At 39.2% G+C, this 14,946-nt stretch overlaps 1 protein-coding gene across 1 annotated transcript in view; it reads left to right on the forward strand.

The window, feature by feature from the left end:
- Positions 1-14,946, forward strand: part of LOC133549865 (leucine-rich repeat and fibronectin type-III domain-containing protein 2) — a 376,256-nt gene that overhangs the window by 126,274 nt on the left and 235,036 nt on the right. The window lies entirely within an intron of this gene.

Here is a 14,946-nt window from a genome sequence, read left to right on the forward strand (position 1 = left end):
CACAGTTTGAAGTACATCATCACATTTAAGCAATTCTTATGTTCTAGTTTTCCGACAAAGCATCACAGTTACCATCCTAAGTGAAAGGATGGCCGGTAATGCCCCAACACATCAAGGGTCGGCTCAGCCGGAGTATGATGCATTAGAGCAACTGTAGAAAAGAGCACTTGAAGAAAGTGGGCTTCAAAGAAGCAACCGAGATCGCGGCTGCCCAATCACATTTCCCTTTAGTAGGATAATAGCATTCAGGTCCCCAGAGGCAAAAACAAGGATGTGTCATAAATTATGAATTTCTAGGAGAACAGCTATGGATGGCGGTGCCATGCAATAATTGCTACAGCGCGAGTAAAGCTCGCTTGTGGTTGCTGAATGTACGCTGCAGGCACCTGCTTTGAAAAAAAAAAAAAAATGTGTTTGCCATGTCCGACCTAAATTGGTGCCCTCAATTATATCTGATCTCACATGTTCACCTGATCACATTTGAAGTAGCATGTCATTGTTCAAGGTAATAACTGCCTAATTGTGTGTAAAGAAAATTATATATATATACACACACACTTTATAAGGTCTGAATTATACAAAATATGTAATTAAAATATATGGTTCATTACTCATGACATCATGAGTCCCTTAATACAATTATGTATGTTTTATGCACATGCTTCTTTAACTTAACCGTGGATGATTACCTTAAAGCAGTGGTTCTCAACCTTTTTTCAGTGATGTACCCCCTGTGAACATGTTTTTGATTCAAGTACCCCCTAATCAGAGCAAAGCATTTTTGGTTGAAAAAAAGAGATAAAGAAGTAAAATACAGCACCGTCATCAGTTTCTGATTTATTAAATTGTATAACAGTGCAAAATATTTCTCATTTGAAGTGGTCTTTCTTGAAATATTTGGAAAAAAATATATAAAAATAAGTAAAAACTTGTTGAAAAATAAACAAGTGATTCAATTATAAATAAATATTTCTACACATAGAAGTAATCATCAACTTAAAGTGCCCTCTTTGTAATAGAGATCCATCTGGATACATGAACTTAATTCTAAACATTTCTTCACAAACAAAGAAATCTTTAACATCAATATTTATGGAACACGTCCACAAAAAATCTAGCTGTCAACACTGAATATTGCATTGTTGCATTTCTTTTCACAGGTTATGAACTTACATTCATATTTTGTTGAAGTATTATTCAATAAATATATTTATTAAAGGATTTTTGAATTGTTGCTATTTTTCAATTGATTGATTGATTGATTGAAACTTTTATTAGTAGATTGCACAGTACAGTACATATACCACTAAATGGTAACACCCCAATAAGTTTTTCAACTTGTTTGAGTTGGGGTCCACGTTAATCCATTCATGGTACAAATATATACTATCAACATAATACAGTCATCACACAAGTTAATCATCATAGAATATACATTGAATTATTTACATTATTTACAATCCAGGGGGTGGGATGAGGAGCTTTGGTTGATATCAGTACTTCAGTCATCAACAAAAAAATACATTTATAAAGGATTTTTGAATTGTTGCTATTTTTAGAATATTTTTTGAAAAATCTCACATACTCCTTGGCATACCTTCAAGTACCCCCGGGGGTACGCGTACCCCCATTTGAGAACCGCTACCTTAAAGACAGTGTGGGTGGCAACACTGTCAGTGATCAGTTCAATGCATATGACAGTGCAAAGATTGGTGGTTAATAACAATTCAAAAGGGTGATTTATCTGATAAAACAAACAACTAATTTACACATGAATTGATTAACGTGGACCCCAACTTAAACAAGCTGAACATTTTTTAAGTTGTGTTTTACCTGCGTTTTTGGCCATTCAATCAAGTTGTCCTGCACTAAGTCTCCCATCTGTGCATCTTGGGGTTCGTCACTAACACTTCCTGACAGAACTGTTTCTAAAATGTCCATAACAAGTGGAACATGTCTGCTGCGTGTTTGATAGCAAAACACAACATGTAGGAGCATGATAACAGTTTCTCCACGGTGGAAGCTACATAGTACCAAAAGCCACAAAAAATAGAGATGCGCGGTTTGCGGTCACAACCGCGGAGTCCGCGGATAAACCGCGGGTCGGGCGGGTGACATGACGAAAAAATTGATTTTAAATAGATTCGGGCGGGTGGCGGTTGAACCCATTCGGAAATATATATTGTAATAATCCCAGGAATGTAGGCTCATAAAACTTCTTCGTTTGTCTTGTCTTTATTACACAACATGTAATACAACCACACAACAGCTCTCATGTCTCTAACGCTTTTCCCGAGACAACTCGAACTCTAACTTCCTGTCGATAACATCACTTCCCTATCCCTACCGGATGTCCCGCCCCCCGGCCGAAGTCATTGGCTAACACCCCGTAGCCAGCCGCTACATTATACATAGTTAAATGTTATGTTGAAGAGGTTCATTTAGCCTACTGACGTGTATTTATAAATGTTTGATTTATATAGGCTAGTAGGTAAAGTGTTGTACCTGACAACTCTTGATGGTACAATCCATATATCACGTCACAGACAACGTCACGCGAACATCACGTGACACCTGTGATGAAGGTTGCAGAAGCAAGGTAGCCCAAACTTGTCAGGTACAACACTTTACCTTACTAGCCTATAGAAATCAACCATTTATAAAAAGTTAAATGTTGTTACCCACATCCGAAAAACGAGCAGCACTCTTTGAAACAGTATGTGGGCATACTTTTATTTTGAAGTGTCTCGTTTGGTCTGTCGACGGATGTAAGGAAGCTACTTCCGGGTATGGCCAACGAGGTATTTGTCATTTGTTGGTATTTTACTTGGTAAAATGTTTGATCCACATGCTGGTCATGTTATTATTTTTACGTTTGTAACATGCTTTATTTATTACAGTCTTCACGGTGAATTTGAAGGGAAAGTAAGCCTTCAAATAAATCAGTTCAAGAAAGTCATTGTGTCTGTGCTATTTGGAGGGAGTTACACTTTCTAATCTCACTAATGCCTTGCACCGTCTATATTAGATATATAACAATGGGCGGGTGGCGGGCGGGTGTGGGTTTGATGAAATGTTGGTCCGGGTAGGTGGCGGGTGGATGACGACTTTAGTGATGTGGTTGTGGATGATATAATTGCCTACCCGCGCATCTCTAGCAAAAAACTAATTTATATATAATAATGCAGTCTGCACCAGTTAGGAATAGCCCGTGCAATGTTTGCAGACCGCACACAACACACACTGGCTCTTAGAAAATCAGGCCGGATGTTGGTGAATGGTAAAAATGGAATTCTAAAATATTCAAAACGAAAAAACGAATTAAAAAAATAAATAATTGGTAATAGTTTTATGTGTAAATTGGATCATACTTGAAAAACATTGTTCACCTTGCCACAAAACTGTCCTAAGATCTAAACTGTGGTTTTTGTGAACTGTTCCACTCCTCGGTGTGCATGTGGTAGTGAAAGTTAATTTGATATTTTTTTGGGATGTGACATTTAGAACTGAGCCGATAACTGAGTGTTCCAGTTGTTACATGTTGTACTCTCAGTCTAATTTGCCATTATGCAGTCAGTGCATAATGTGTAGATTGTGCCAGTCTTGTATTTTGTTCAGTCTAACGTAGTGTTTGCACTCTACGTATTATATTTATTGCACACCAGCAGTTTGATTGCAATGTGCATATTAGTTGTAATTGTGATTGCCATATTTGAAAGTGTTAAAATTATCTTTTGAAAATGCTTATCTGTAGCATGTGTATGGCATATTCTATGCAATTTAGCATTGAGCTAAGTTGAAAAGGGGAACCTTATTTTCAAACGCTTTCTATCCATGCTGCATTGCCAGCATGGAAATTTGCAACATTACCTTAAATTAATTCGCTATATTTTTGTCTGTTTGCCAGCCGAGTGCTTCAGTCTGTCACCGGATATAGCGTAAAATCCAACCCAGGTATCGAAAATGTATTTTTCGTAAACCGATACAGGCTGGTACCGATAGAATTGGTCAGGACCAAATAAAGTACTAAAGTTGGTACTTTATCTCTAAAATCCATCCATGCATCTTCTTCCGCTAATCCAAGGTCAGGTCGCGGGGGCAGCAGCCTAAGCAGGGAAGCCCAGACTTCCCTCTCCCCAGCCACTTGGTCCAGCTCCTCCTGGGGGATCCCGATTGCCATTATTGTGCACGACCTTGCGTTTCTGGGCTACAAAACACAAACGTATTTGGACATTTCAAATGTAAAATGTTCACTTTATATCTGACAATCTGTATTCCAAGCAGGGACATGCAGTCTGGGTAGGCAGGTGAAGCAGAGCCTCACTTGTCATGATGGAGGGGAAAAAAACAAACTAACAAAAAATCCAAATAGTAATACCATCAAATAAATATTTTTATTTGTCCATTAAACTGTGCTTTATATGTATTTTCTGTAAATCAAAATGTAATTGTAATATTTACTAAATTTGCAGACAAACCGATCATGAATCTTTTGCATGCGTTACAACTTAAAGGCCTACTGAAACGCTATCGATTGTTATCACCATGGCGTGAAGACGTGTTAGCCTCCAGCTCCTGCTACACTCTGCCTTTGACATGCACCCTACCTGAATTTCACGAGCATCTACTGCTGGTAACGTCTTTCTACCACTACAACTCACAAAAAACACGCTTCCTGACTGACAATGCCCCCCAAATCCGTAAAATCACAAGAAAAGGCAGATGCCGATGCTACACCTGTTAGCAAATCCGAGCTGATTGCTATCTTATCGGACCACAGACCAACCCTGCTAAATGAGCTCAAAACATCCTTTTGCGAGGTGAATGAGAAGCTGGACGGACTTCAAGAGACGGTCAGCAATCATAACCACAGACTGACCTCTTTGGAGGAAAATGCCGAATCCGTACATCAGCGGTTGGAGCAAGTAGAGGCTGTTTGTGACATGCTGCAGGCTGACAACATGAAGCTAAAAGCTAAGCTAACCGACCTGGAGGGAAGGAACAGGCGGAGTAATGCCCGGCTCGTTGGCTTACCTGAAGGGATAGAAGGCCCGCAACCAACAAAGTTTTTTTCCCATTTGCTGAAGGAAGTACTTGGCGAGGAAGTATTCGCCTCTCCACCTGAGCTGGACCGCGCTCATCGTAGCCTGGCTCCCAAGCCGGGACACGGTGACAAGCCGCGACCTATTCTGCTTTCCTTTCACCGCTTCCAGAACAAAGACCTGTTGATTCGGGAGGCTAGAAAGAGAGGAACGCTGCACTTCCACGGGCATGCTTTTCGGGTGTACGAGGACTACTCTCCTGAGGTAGTCAATCAGCGGAGGGCCTACCGGACTGTGATGGCGTCTTTGTACCAGATGGGACTCAAACCCTCGCTACTCTACCCGGCCAAGCTCCGCATCACAAAGACGGACGGCATCCGCGTTTGGCTCGGAGCAGTAGCCGAAGCTGACAGCTACATCCAGGCGTATAAAGACTCTCCATAACGATCCCATCAACAAACTGTGTTTGCGAGTCACAGTGAGTTTAAGACCTGAACTGTATGATCATATTATGTGTGTGTCTTTCTATGCACATGTTTCACTGGAGGTGGATACAAATGTGTCATTTGTACAAAGAAAAATAAACTAGAATAAAATGGAATGTGAATTGAAAAATATCTTTACCAATATTGTTAATAAGGAAATTGAACGTAGAAGCACTGATAATATTTATAGTAGTGAATTGTGTAATAATTATAATTATACCCAACTAGACTTTTATGACAATATCATTTATAACTGTAATTTAAATGAGTTTGGCAGTGATATAGATCCCGATTGCAATCTTTACAATAATATTACCAGAAACTGTGAGTACTACACAGATGAACAATTTAAATGTGTGAATATGGACAAATCATTTACTGTAATACACTTCAATAGCCGAAGCTTGTTTAAAAATCTTGACAATATTACTGAATATTTGAGCCAGTTCAAAAAATTTAGTGTTGTTGCATTCTCAGAGACTTGGCTCGACGATAACAAGTGCTGTGAAATGAGATTGGATGGTTATGAATTATTCACCACAAACAGAGTTGAAAAAAGGGGAGGAGGAGTTGCACTTTTTGTAAATAAAGATTTAAAATGTTGGAAGATTGACAGCAAATCTACTGCTATTGCTGGAGTATTTGAATGTATAACTGTAGAAATCGAAGTAGAAAAATCAAAACAAATAAACGTCAGTTGTGTCTATAGAACACCCTGGATCATGTTTGGATACATTCAATGAAAAACTTGATTATATATTTAGTAAGTCAAATAAAATCCATATTGTGTGCGGTGATTTAATATTAATCTTATGAATCCCATGGACAGTACCAAAACAACAGATTTTATAACAGGATTGTACAGTAATAATTTCTTTCCCCTTATAACAAAACCAACCCGAATAACCGTAGACTTTGCCACACTGATCGATAACATTTTCACCAATCAACCGGAGAATCAAATAACAGCAGGATTACTATTTAATGATATAAGCGATCATCTACCTGTATTCAGCATTTTCCACGATTTCTTTGTTTGGAGAAAAGATAAAAAAGCTGTCCAATATAGATTTATTAGACATCAAACACACAAAACTATGGCAGCATTCAAGTCTGAGTTATGTGCCCAAGACTGGAGGGAGGTTTATACTTCCACAGACCCGGATGAGGCATATGAAACTTTTCTTAATATTTTCATAAAACTGTACGATAAGCACTGTCCAATTAAAAAACATGTTATTAAAGACAGCACCGTTAAAGACAAACCGTGGATCACAAGAGGAATACTGAAGTCTTGCAAAAAGAAAAATTATCTTTACAGAAGACATTTAAAGTACAGAACCAAAGAAACTGCACACAAATATAAAACTTACAAAAATAAGTTAACACAAATAATAAAGCACTGCAAGCGAACATATTACTGTAACCTATTAGAACAACATAAAATAGCATCCAGGGTATGTGGAAAGTTTTAAATGGTATCATTAAAAAAAAAAACATGACACATAAGGAACATCCTAGCTATTTTATAGAAAATAATCTAACTATAAATGACCCTAAAGGGATAACTGATGCTTTTAACAATTTTTTTGTAAATGTTGGACCTAATCTAGCAAATGAAATTGTACAGCCTGAAAACAGTGCAAAATTTAATGAACAAACCATTCAAAACAATTTAGAATCGTTTTTTATTTCCCCCGTTAATGAAAGTGAAATCAAAACAATTGTAAATTCTCAGGAAAACAAGAAGTAAACAGACTGCATTGACTTGGACTTTTCTCTGATCAAGGAAGTTGTTGATTTTATAGCTGTTCCCTTCACTTATATTTGCAATATTTCTTTTATAAAAGGTGTCTTCCCAAAGAAAATGAAAACGGCAAAAGTCATTCCCATCTTCAAAAGTGGAGATAAGCATCAGTTCACAAACTATAGGCCTATTTCTTTACTCTCACAATTTTCAAAAGTCCTTGAAAAATTATTTGTGTCAAGACTTGACAGTTTTATTGATAAGCATCACTTGCTAAGTGAACACCAATACGGTTTTCGATCTAACAGGTCCACTTCCATGGCAGTGATGGAACTAGTTGAGGAGGTAACCACTGCAATTGATAAGAGGGAGTTTGCTGTTGGTGTTTTTATTGATCTGAGCAAGGCCTTTGACACCATTGATCACACATTACTTTTAAACAAAATGCAGAGGTATGGTGTCAGTGGTCTTGCTCATGATTGGTTGAAAAGTTATCTTGGTGGCAGAGAGCAGTATGTGCATATGAACAATGTAGATTCAGACAAAAAGATCATAACACATGGAGTACCCCAAGGTTCTGTACTGGGGCCAAAATTGTTTTTACTGTATATTAATTATATTTCCAAAATACTTAAAAAACTCAACTGTATTCTTTTTGCTGATGATACAAGTCTGTACTGTTCTGGGCAAGACCCTGACCAACTCCTAGAGACTGTAGAGATTGAACTCCACATACTAAAGCAATGGTTTGATGCCAATAAACTATCAATCAACCTAAATAAAACTAAATATATAATTTTTGGAAATAGGAAAAATAACATACAGCGTCATATAAGAATTGATGATATGGAGATAGAAAGGGTGTATTCAATAAAATTTTTGGGAATCTATATAGATGATAAATTAAATTGGAAACTGTACATAAATATACTTAAGACAAAGATGGCAAAAAATATTGCTATGTTACATAAAATTAAAAACTCTGTGAATCAAAAGGCTCTTATCATGTTATATAATTCTTTCATACTCCCATATCTTAACTATTGTGTTGAAATCTGGGGAAACAATTACAAATCAAACATCAACTCTATATTTTTACTTCAAAAGAAAGCGATTAGAATTGTAACTTATGCGAATTATCATGACCATACCAATGCTCTGTTCATTAAATTAAAAACATTAAAACTGCACGATCCTGTTGACCTCAATACTGCTATTGTGGCTTTTAAAGCTCATAACCACATGCTGCCTGGATGTTTACAAGTGAGATTTAAACCCAGAGAGAATCCCTATGACCTCAGAGGTTCAGCTTTCTTTCAGAAAGCAAAAATAAGAACAAGCTTAAAAAGTAGATGTGTTTCTGTTAGAGGAGTTCAACTGTGGAACAGCTTGGATGATTCCTTAAAATGTTCCAGTTCCATTCACACATTTAAAAAAAAGTTTAAGACCAATGTCTTGAAAAAATATATCACTCTTGAATTAACATTGTAGTTAATACTATGATTAATGTTAATTAAAAATTAAACATGAGATATAAATAATAATAGAAGTACAATTGTTTGTATATATTGTATATATAATTAGTGCAAAGGTCTATATGTACACAGGGATATTTCACATGCCTGTACTGTGTAAAATTGAACTACGTTCATGTTGTTTATGATGTTGTTTATAATGTTGTTTAAAATGTGTATTTATAATATGTTGTGCAAAGGACTTTTTATAACTTTCGGAAGTTTATTTTGTACTTGAATTTGTTTATAGGGTTAGGCGCAATAAGTGTTTAACTTCAGCCTAAACCCTTTCGGTCTGTAACATTTTTCATTTTCAATCTATGAATGTACAACTTTTTATTTTCAATCCATGAATGTACAACTGTTTTTTTTTTGCTTTGTTGACCATTGACCGAAGAACAATAAACTTGAACTTGAACTTGAAATGAGATTGAGAATGAGAATCAGCACCTCCAAGTCCGAGTCCATGGTTCTCGCCCGGAAAAGGGTGGAATGCCATCTCCGGGTTGGGGAGAAGACACTGCCCCAAGTGGAGGAGTTCAAGTACCTAGGAGTCTTGTTCACGAGTGAGGGAAGAGTGGATCATAAGATCGACAGGCGGATCGGTGCGGCGTCTTCAGTAATGCGGACGTTGTACCGATCCGTTGTGGTGAAGAAGGAGCTGAGCCGGAAGGCAAAGCTCTCAATTTACCGGTCGATCTACGTTCCCATCCTCACCTATGGTCATGAGCTTTGGGTCATGACCGAAAGGATAAGATCACGGGTACAAGCGGCCGAAATGAGTTTCCTCCGCCGTGTGGCGGGGCTCTCCCTTAGAGATAGGGTGAGAAGCTCTGCCATCCGGGAGGAACTCAAAGTAAAGCCGCTGCTCCTTCACATCGAGAGGAGCCAGATGAGGTGGTTCGGGCATCTGGTCAGGATGCCACCCAAACGCCTCCCTAGGGAGGTGTTTAGGGCACGTCCAACCGGTAGGAGGCCACGGGGAAGACCCAGGACACGTTGGGAAGACTATGTCTCCCGGCTGGCCTGGGAACGCCCCAGGATCCCCCGGGAAGAGCTAGACGAAGTGGCTGGGGAAAGGGAAGTCTGGGTTTCCCTGCTTAGGTTGTTGCCCCCGCGACCCGACCTCGGATAAGCGGAAGAAGATGGATGGATGGATGGATGGATGAAATGAGATTTTCTTATTTAAACGGGGATAGCAGGTCCATTCTATGTGTCATACTTGATCATTTCGCGATATTGCCATATTTTTGCTGAAAGGATTTAGTAGAGAACATCCACGATAAAGTTTGCAACTTTCGGTGCTAAGACAAAAGCCCTGCCTTTACCGGAAGTCGCAGACAATGACGTCGCAAGTGTGGGGGCTCCTCACATATTCACATTGTTTTTAATGGGAGCCTCCAACAAAAAGTGCTATTCGGACCGAGAAAACGACAATTTCCCCATTAATTTGAGCGAGGATGTAAGATTTGTGTTTGAGGATATTGATAGCGACGGACTAGAAAAAAAAACAAAAAAACGCAATTGCATTGGGACGGATTTCGATGTTTTTAGACACCTTTAGTAGGATATCCCTTATCTTTCTATTGTGTTGCTAGTGTTTTACTGAGTTTAATAGTACCTGATAGTCGGAGGTGTACGTCCACTGGTGTCTTGACGCGCAGTGTCTCAGCGGAGTCGACGGCACCTATGGACGACACAAGCTCAACTTTTCTCCGGTACGAAGTGACTTTTTAACCACAATTTTCTCACCGAAACCTGCTGGTTGACATTCCGTCGTGTTTCATGTTCTCTTGACCGCGCTCTGATCAATAGTAAATTTTCACCTTCAGGAATTTTAAACAAGGAATCACCGTGTGTTTGTGTGGCTAAAGGCTAACACTTCCCAACTCCTTCTTTCTACTGTGACTTCTCCAATATTAATTGAAGAAATTGCAAAAGATTCAGCAACACAGATCTCCAAAATACTGTGTAATTATGCCGTTAAAGCAGACGACTTTTAGCTGTGTGTGTGCGTAGCGCTCATACTTCTTAAAAACGTGTGACGTCTTGCGTACACGTCATCATTACACAACGTTTTCAAGACGAAACTCCCGGGAAATTTAAAATTGTAATTTAGTAAACTAAAAAGGCCGTATTGGCATGTGTTGCAATGTTAATATTTCATCATTGATATATAAACTATCAGACTGCGTGGTGGGTAGTAGTGGGTTTCAGTAGGTCTTTAATATCCTATCTTGTGTGTTTGTAAGAGAAAGTAGAAGAGAGGTTTTCTTGCTGCTGGTCTGCTTGCCCATGAGGATGTATTCACCTGATGTCACGTCTGGTTAATTACCTATGGGAGGCTCGAAGTGGTGGTCGAGCGAGCGTCTACGTGCTCAGTGAGTGGCCTTGTGGTTAGTGTCCGCCTTGAGATCAGTAGGTCGGCCAAGTCGTACCAAATACAAAAATAAATGGGACCCATTACCTCCCAGCTTGGCACTCAGCATCAAGGGTTGGAATTGGGGGTTAAACCACCCAAATGATTCCTGGGTGCGGCCACTGCTGATGCTCACTGCTCCCCTCACCTCCCAAGGGGTGAACGAGGGGGATTGGTCAAATGCAGAGAACAAATTTCACCACACTTAGTGTTTGTGTGACTATCATTGGTACTTTAACTTTTTTTTTTTTATTGTCAAAGCGTTTGGGCGTCATTTTGCCTTTCTCAAAGAAAAATGCCCTATGCTTGCTTTGTGTCGGGCTTTTGGCACTGTTCAAATCGCGAAAAAGGATTAAAGTTATTTTCAGAGTTCCTCGAGAGGTAATCAAGTGCAAGATTTTACAAAATGACGATGACAAACCTGCATGTTTGCAGGGATCACTTTTTTTTTTTTTTTAAAGATTTGATTGATATATTTTTAACATTTACAGTGTGTGAATGTTGTCCGTCTATCTGTTTTAGCCCTGCGATTAGCCGGCGACTCATTGTAGCTGAAATAGGCACCAGCGCCCCCCGCGACCTCAAAGGGAATAAGCGGTAGTAAAATGGACGGATGGATGGACGGGGTCCACTTTAATACATTTTGTAGAGTACAGGCCAAAAGTTTGGACACAATTCCTTCAAGAGGTAGTCACCTGAAATGGTTTTCACTTTACAGGTGTGCTTGAAGCGCAATCGAGAGAATGCCAAGAGTGTGCTAAACAGTAATCAGAGCAAAGGTTGGCTATTTTGAAGAAACTATAAATAAATAAATAAATGGGTTGTACTTGATAGCGCTTTTCTACCTTCAAGGTACTCAAAGCGCTTCGACATTACTTCCACATTTACCCGTTCACACACACATTCACACACTGATGGAGGGAGCTGCCATGCAAGGCGCTAACCAGCACCCATCAGGAGCAAGGGTGAAGTGTTTTGCTCAAGACACAACGGACGTGACGAGGTTGGTACTAGGTGGGGATTGAACCAGGGACCTTCGGGTTGCGCACAGCCACTGTCCCACTGCGCCACGCCATCCCCCTAAACTAGAATATAAAACATAATATAACTAGAATATAAAACATGTTTTCAGTCATTTCACCTTTTTATGTCAAGTACATAACTCCACATGTGTTCATTCATAGTTTCAATGCCTTCAGTGACAATCTACAATGTAGATAGTCACTAAAATAAAGAAAACGCATTGAATGAGGAGAAGTTGTGTCCAAACTTTCGGCCTGTACTGTATATTAACGCTACTAAAAAATATATAATGTGTTGGTTTTCAAGTCCAATCTTTGTAGGTATTTGGGCTGGGTTCATTTCTTCCTTTTTTTGTGCAGTGTTGTGATACGGGACGTTTATTTTGGTTGTAAAAAAAAATGAGCCGCAGTTGGCAAATGGCCTCAAGGTCGCACTTTGGACACATTAAGTCTAAAACGATTACATTTAGAATCAATTAGTGAATTAGATGTTGGACCCCCCCACCACCCCCACTGGTTTTCCCGTAAAACTTTAGTCTTTATCCTTACCAAGATTTTTCAGTCCCTCCAGGAATTTGCAAAGCTGCAATCCCTGCGAAATATGCGCGGCCTCGGAATTTATTTGTCTCATCCCCGACAATCAAATTTGTCTCAGCAGCACTCAGATGCAAAGTAACTGTCCAACCAATCAAATGTCTTCCTGCTTCTCCCCACGTCTTCACTTCCTTTTTTACATTGACAGAAATGCATTCATTTATTCGTCATTTACCAACAAAAATGAACAGTTCACCAATCTTGTCCCCGAAAGTGCACGTAATGTGTTTATATTCCTACAACATAAACAACATAGACAGAAGTTTGCGATCAGTGTCAAAACATGCATGAATGTGCAGGAGAATGTCTGATGTGTGGATGACACAGCAATATTAACAATAAGACACCTAAAAAAAAAAAAAAAACACTTTTCATTTGTAAATAACCATATATAAATTACACATGTCAGTGTTAATCTCAAGGCAACAACACAAACAGTGTCCACCCTGAGATTGGTAGGTTGTGAGTTCAAACCCCAGCCAAGTCATACCAAAGACTACAAAAATAGACCCATTACCTCCCTGCTTGGAACTCAGCATCAAGGGTTGGAATTGGGGGGTTAAATCACCAAATATTATTACCGGGCACGGCCACCACTGCTGCTCACTGCTCCCCTCACCTCCCAGGGGGTAAAGGTGATGGGTCAAATATCAGAGGATAATCTCACCACAATCACTGTGTGTGTGACAATCATTGGTACTTTAATTTTAACTTATTATTGAGCTTGCTAGCATTAGTTTTCGGTTCACTCAGGTTGAGGCTAATAACTACACAAATGGCATGTTGCTGACTACTTTTTCAACATGTAATGAAGTAAATAGTTAATAATTGTTATTTACCTTTGTTTCACTGGTGTATTGCCTCCTTTATTTCACATGTATCCAATGAAGTAGTAGTAGAAAGCACCTAAGGTCGTTATTTCGAGTCCGAATTCATACTCCTCCGTAAATACGTTTAAAAGTGTTTGTCCACTTCTCGTAGCTTTGCGTATCAAAATCAAGTTTGTCAAAAATACTAAACAATAATCAACTGCCATCCATCCATCCATCCATCTTCTTCCGCTTATCCGAGGTTGGGTCGCGGGGGCAGCAGCCTAAGCAGGGAAGCCCAGACTTCCCTCTCGCCAGCCACTTTGTCCAGCTCCTCTCGGGGGATCCCGAGGCGTTCCTAGGCCAGCCGGGAGACATAGTCTTCCCAACGTGTCCTGGGTCTTCCCCGTGGCCTCTTACTGGTTGGACGTGCCTGCGTTCGGGTGGCATCCTGACCAGATGCCCGAAACACCTCATCTGGCTCCTCTCGACAATCAACTGCATATAGATTAAAGACTACGGCTGAGTTAAAACTCCTCTGATCAGATGGCACGCTAAAGTTCCTACAGGTCGAAAGTTCCTTTTGTTCTTCTTTCTCTCCTTTGTCAAGTTTGTTTTAAAAAAAACAACAAAAAAAACACAAGAAATAAGAAATAAACTATTAGCCAAGGACTAGGCGATATGGCCTTTTTTTAATATTTCTATTTTAGGCCATATCCCGATAAACAATATATAGCTCGATATTTTGCCTTGGCCTTGAACGAACACTTGATACATATAATCACAGCAGTACGAGGAGTGTATGTGTCTACATTAAAACATTCTTCTTCATACTGCATTAATATATGCTCATTTTAAACTTTCATGCAGAGAAAGAAATGCCATCTAAGTCAATTGACCAAAACTGTTTTTATTAAACAGTTATTAAGCAATGGCACAAACGTTCATGTCATTTCCAAAACAGAAAGTGCAAGATTGTCAGAGACATTTTAAGTGTCAAAAAAAAAATTAGCTGCATAATAGGAAATCAAATAGTGTTCGTCCTTCGCTATGTGGAAGGTTACTACGGCTGTTATTAAATTCTGTTGTTGACTATTTTTCCATACGGTGTTGATCTGGAAATGTTTGCCTCTGCATTTTGATGGTGTGGGCGTGTGGCACCGAACGGATATGTTAACATGCGGAGTAAACACTCTTCATTCTTTAGCAGGTGACTTTTCAAATGATGCTACATATAAGCAGTAATGCTACTTTTTGTAGCAACACTTTTTGCCCACACTTGACAAATTACAGTTGTTTGTTCGACATATTCCC

Source organism: Nerophis ophidion, linkage group LG03 (assembly GCF_033978795.1).
Source record: "Nerophis ophidion isolate RoL-2023_Sa linkage group LG03, RoL_Noph_v1.0, whole genome shotgun sequence".
In the NCBI taxonomy this organism is placed as follows: Eukaryota; Metazoa; Chordata; class Actinopteri; order Syngnathiformes; family Syngnathidae; genus Nerophis; species Nerophis ophidion.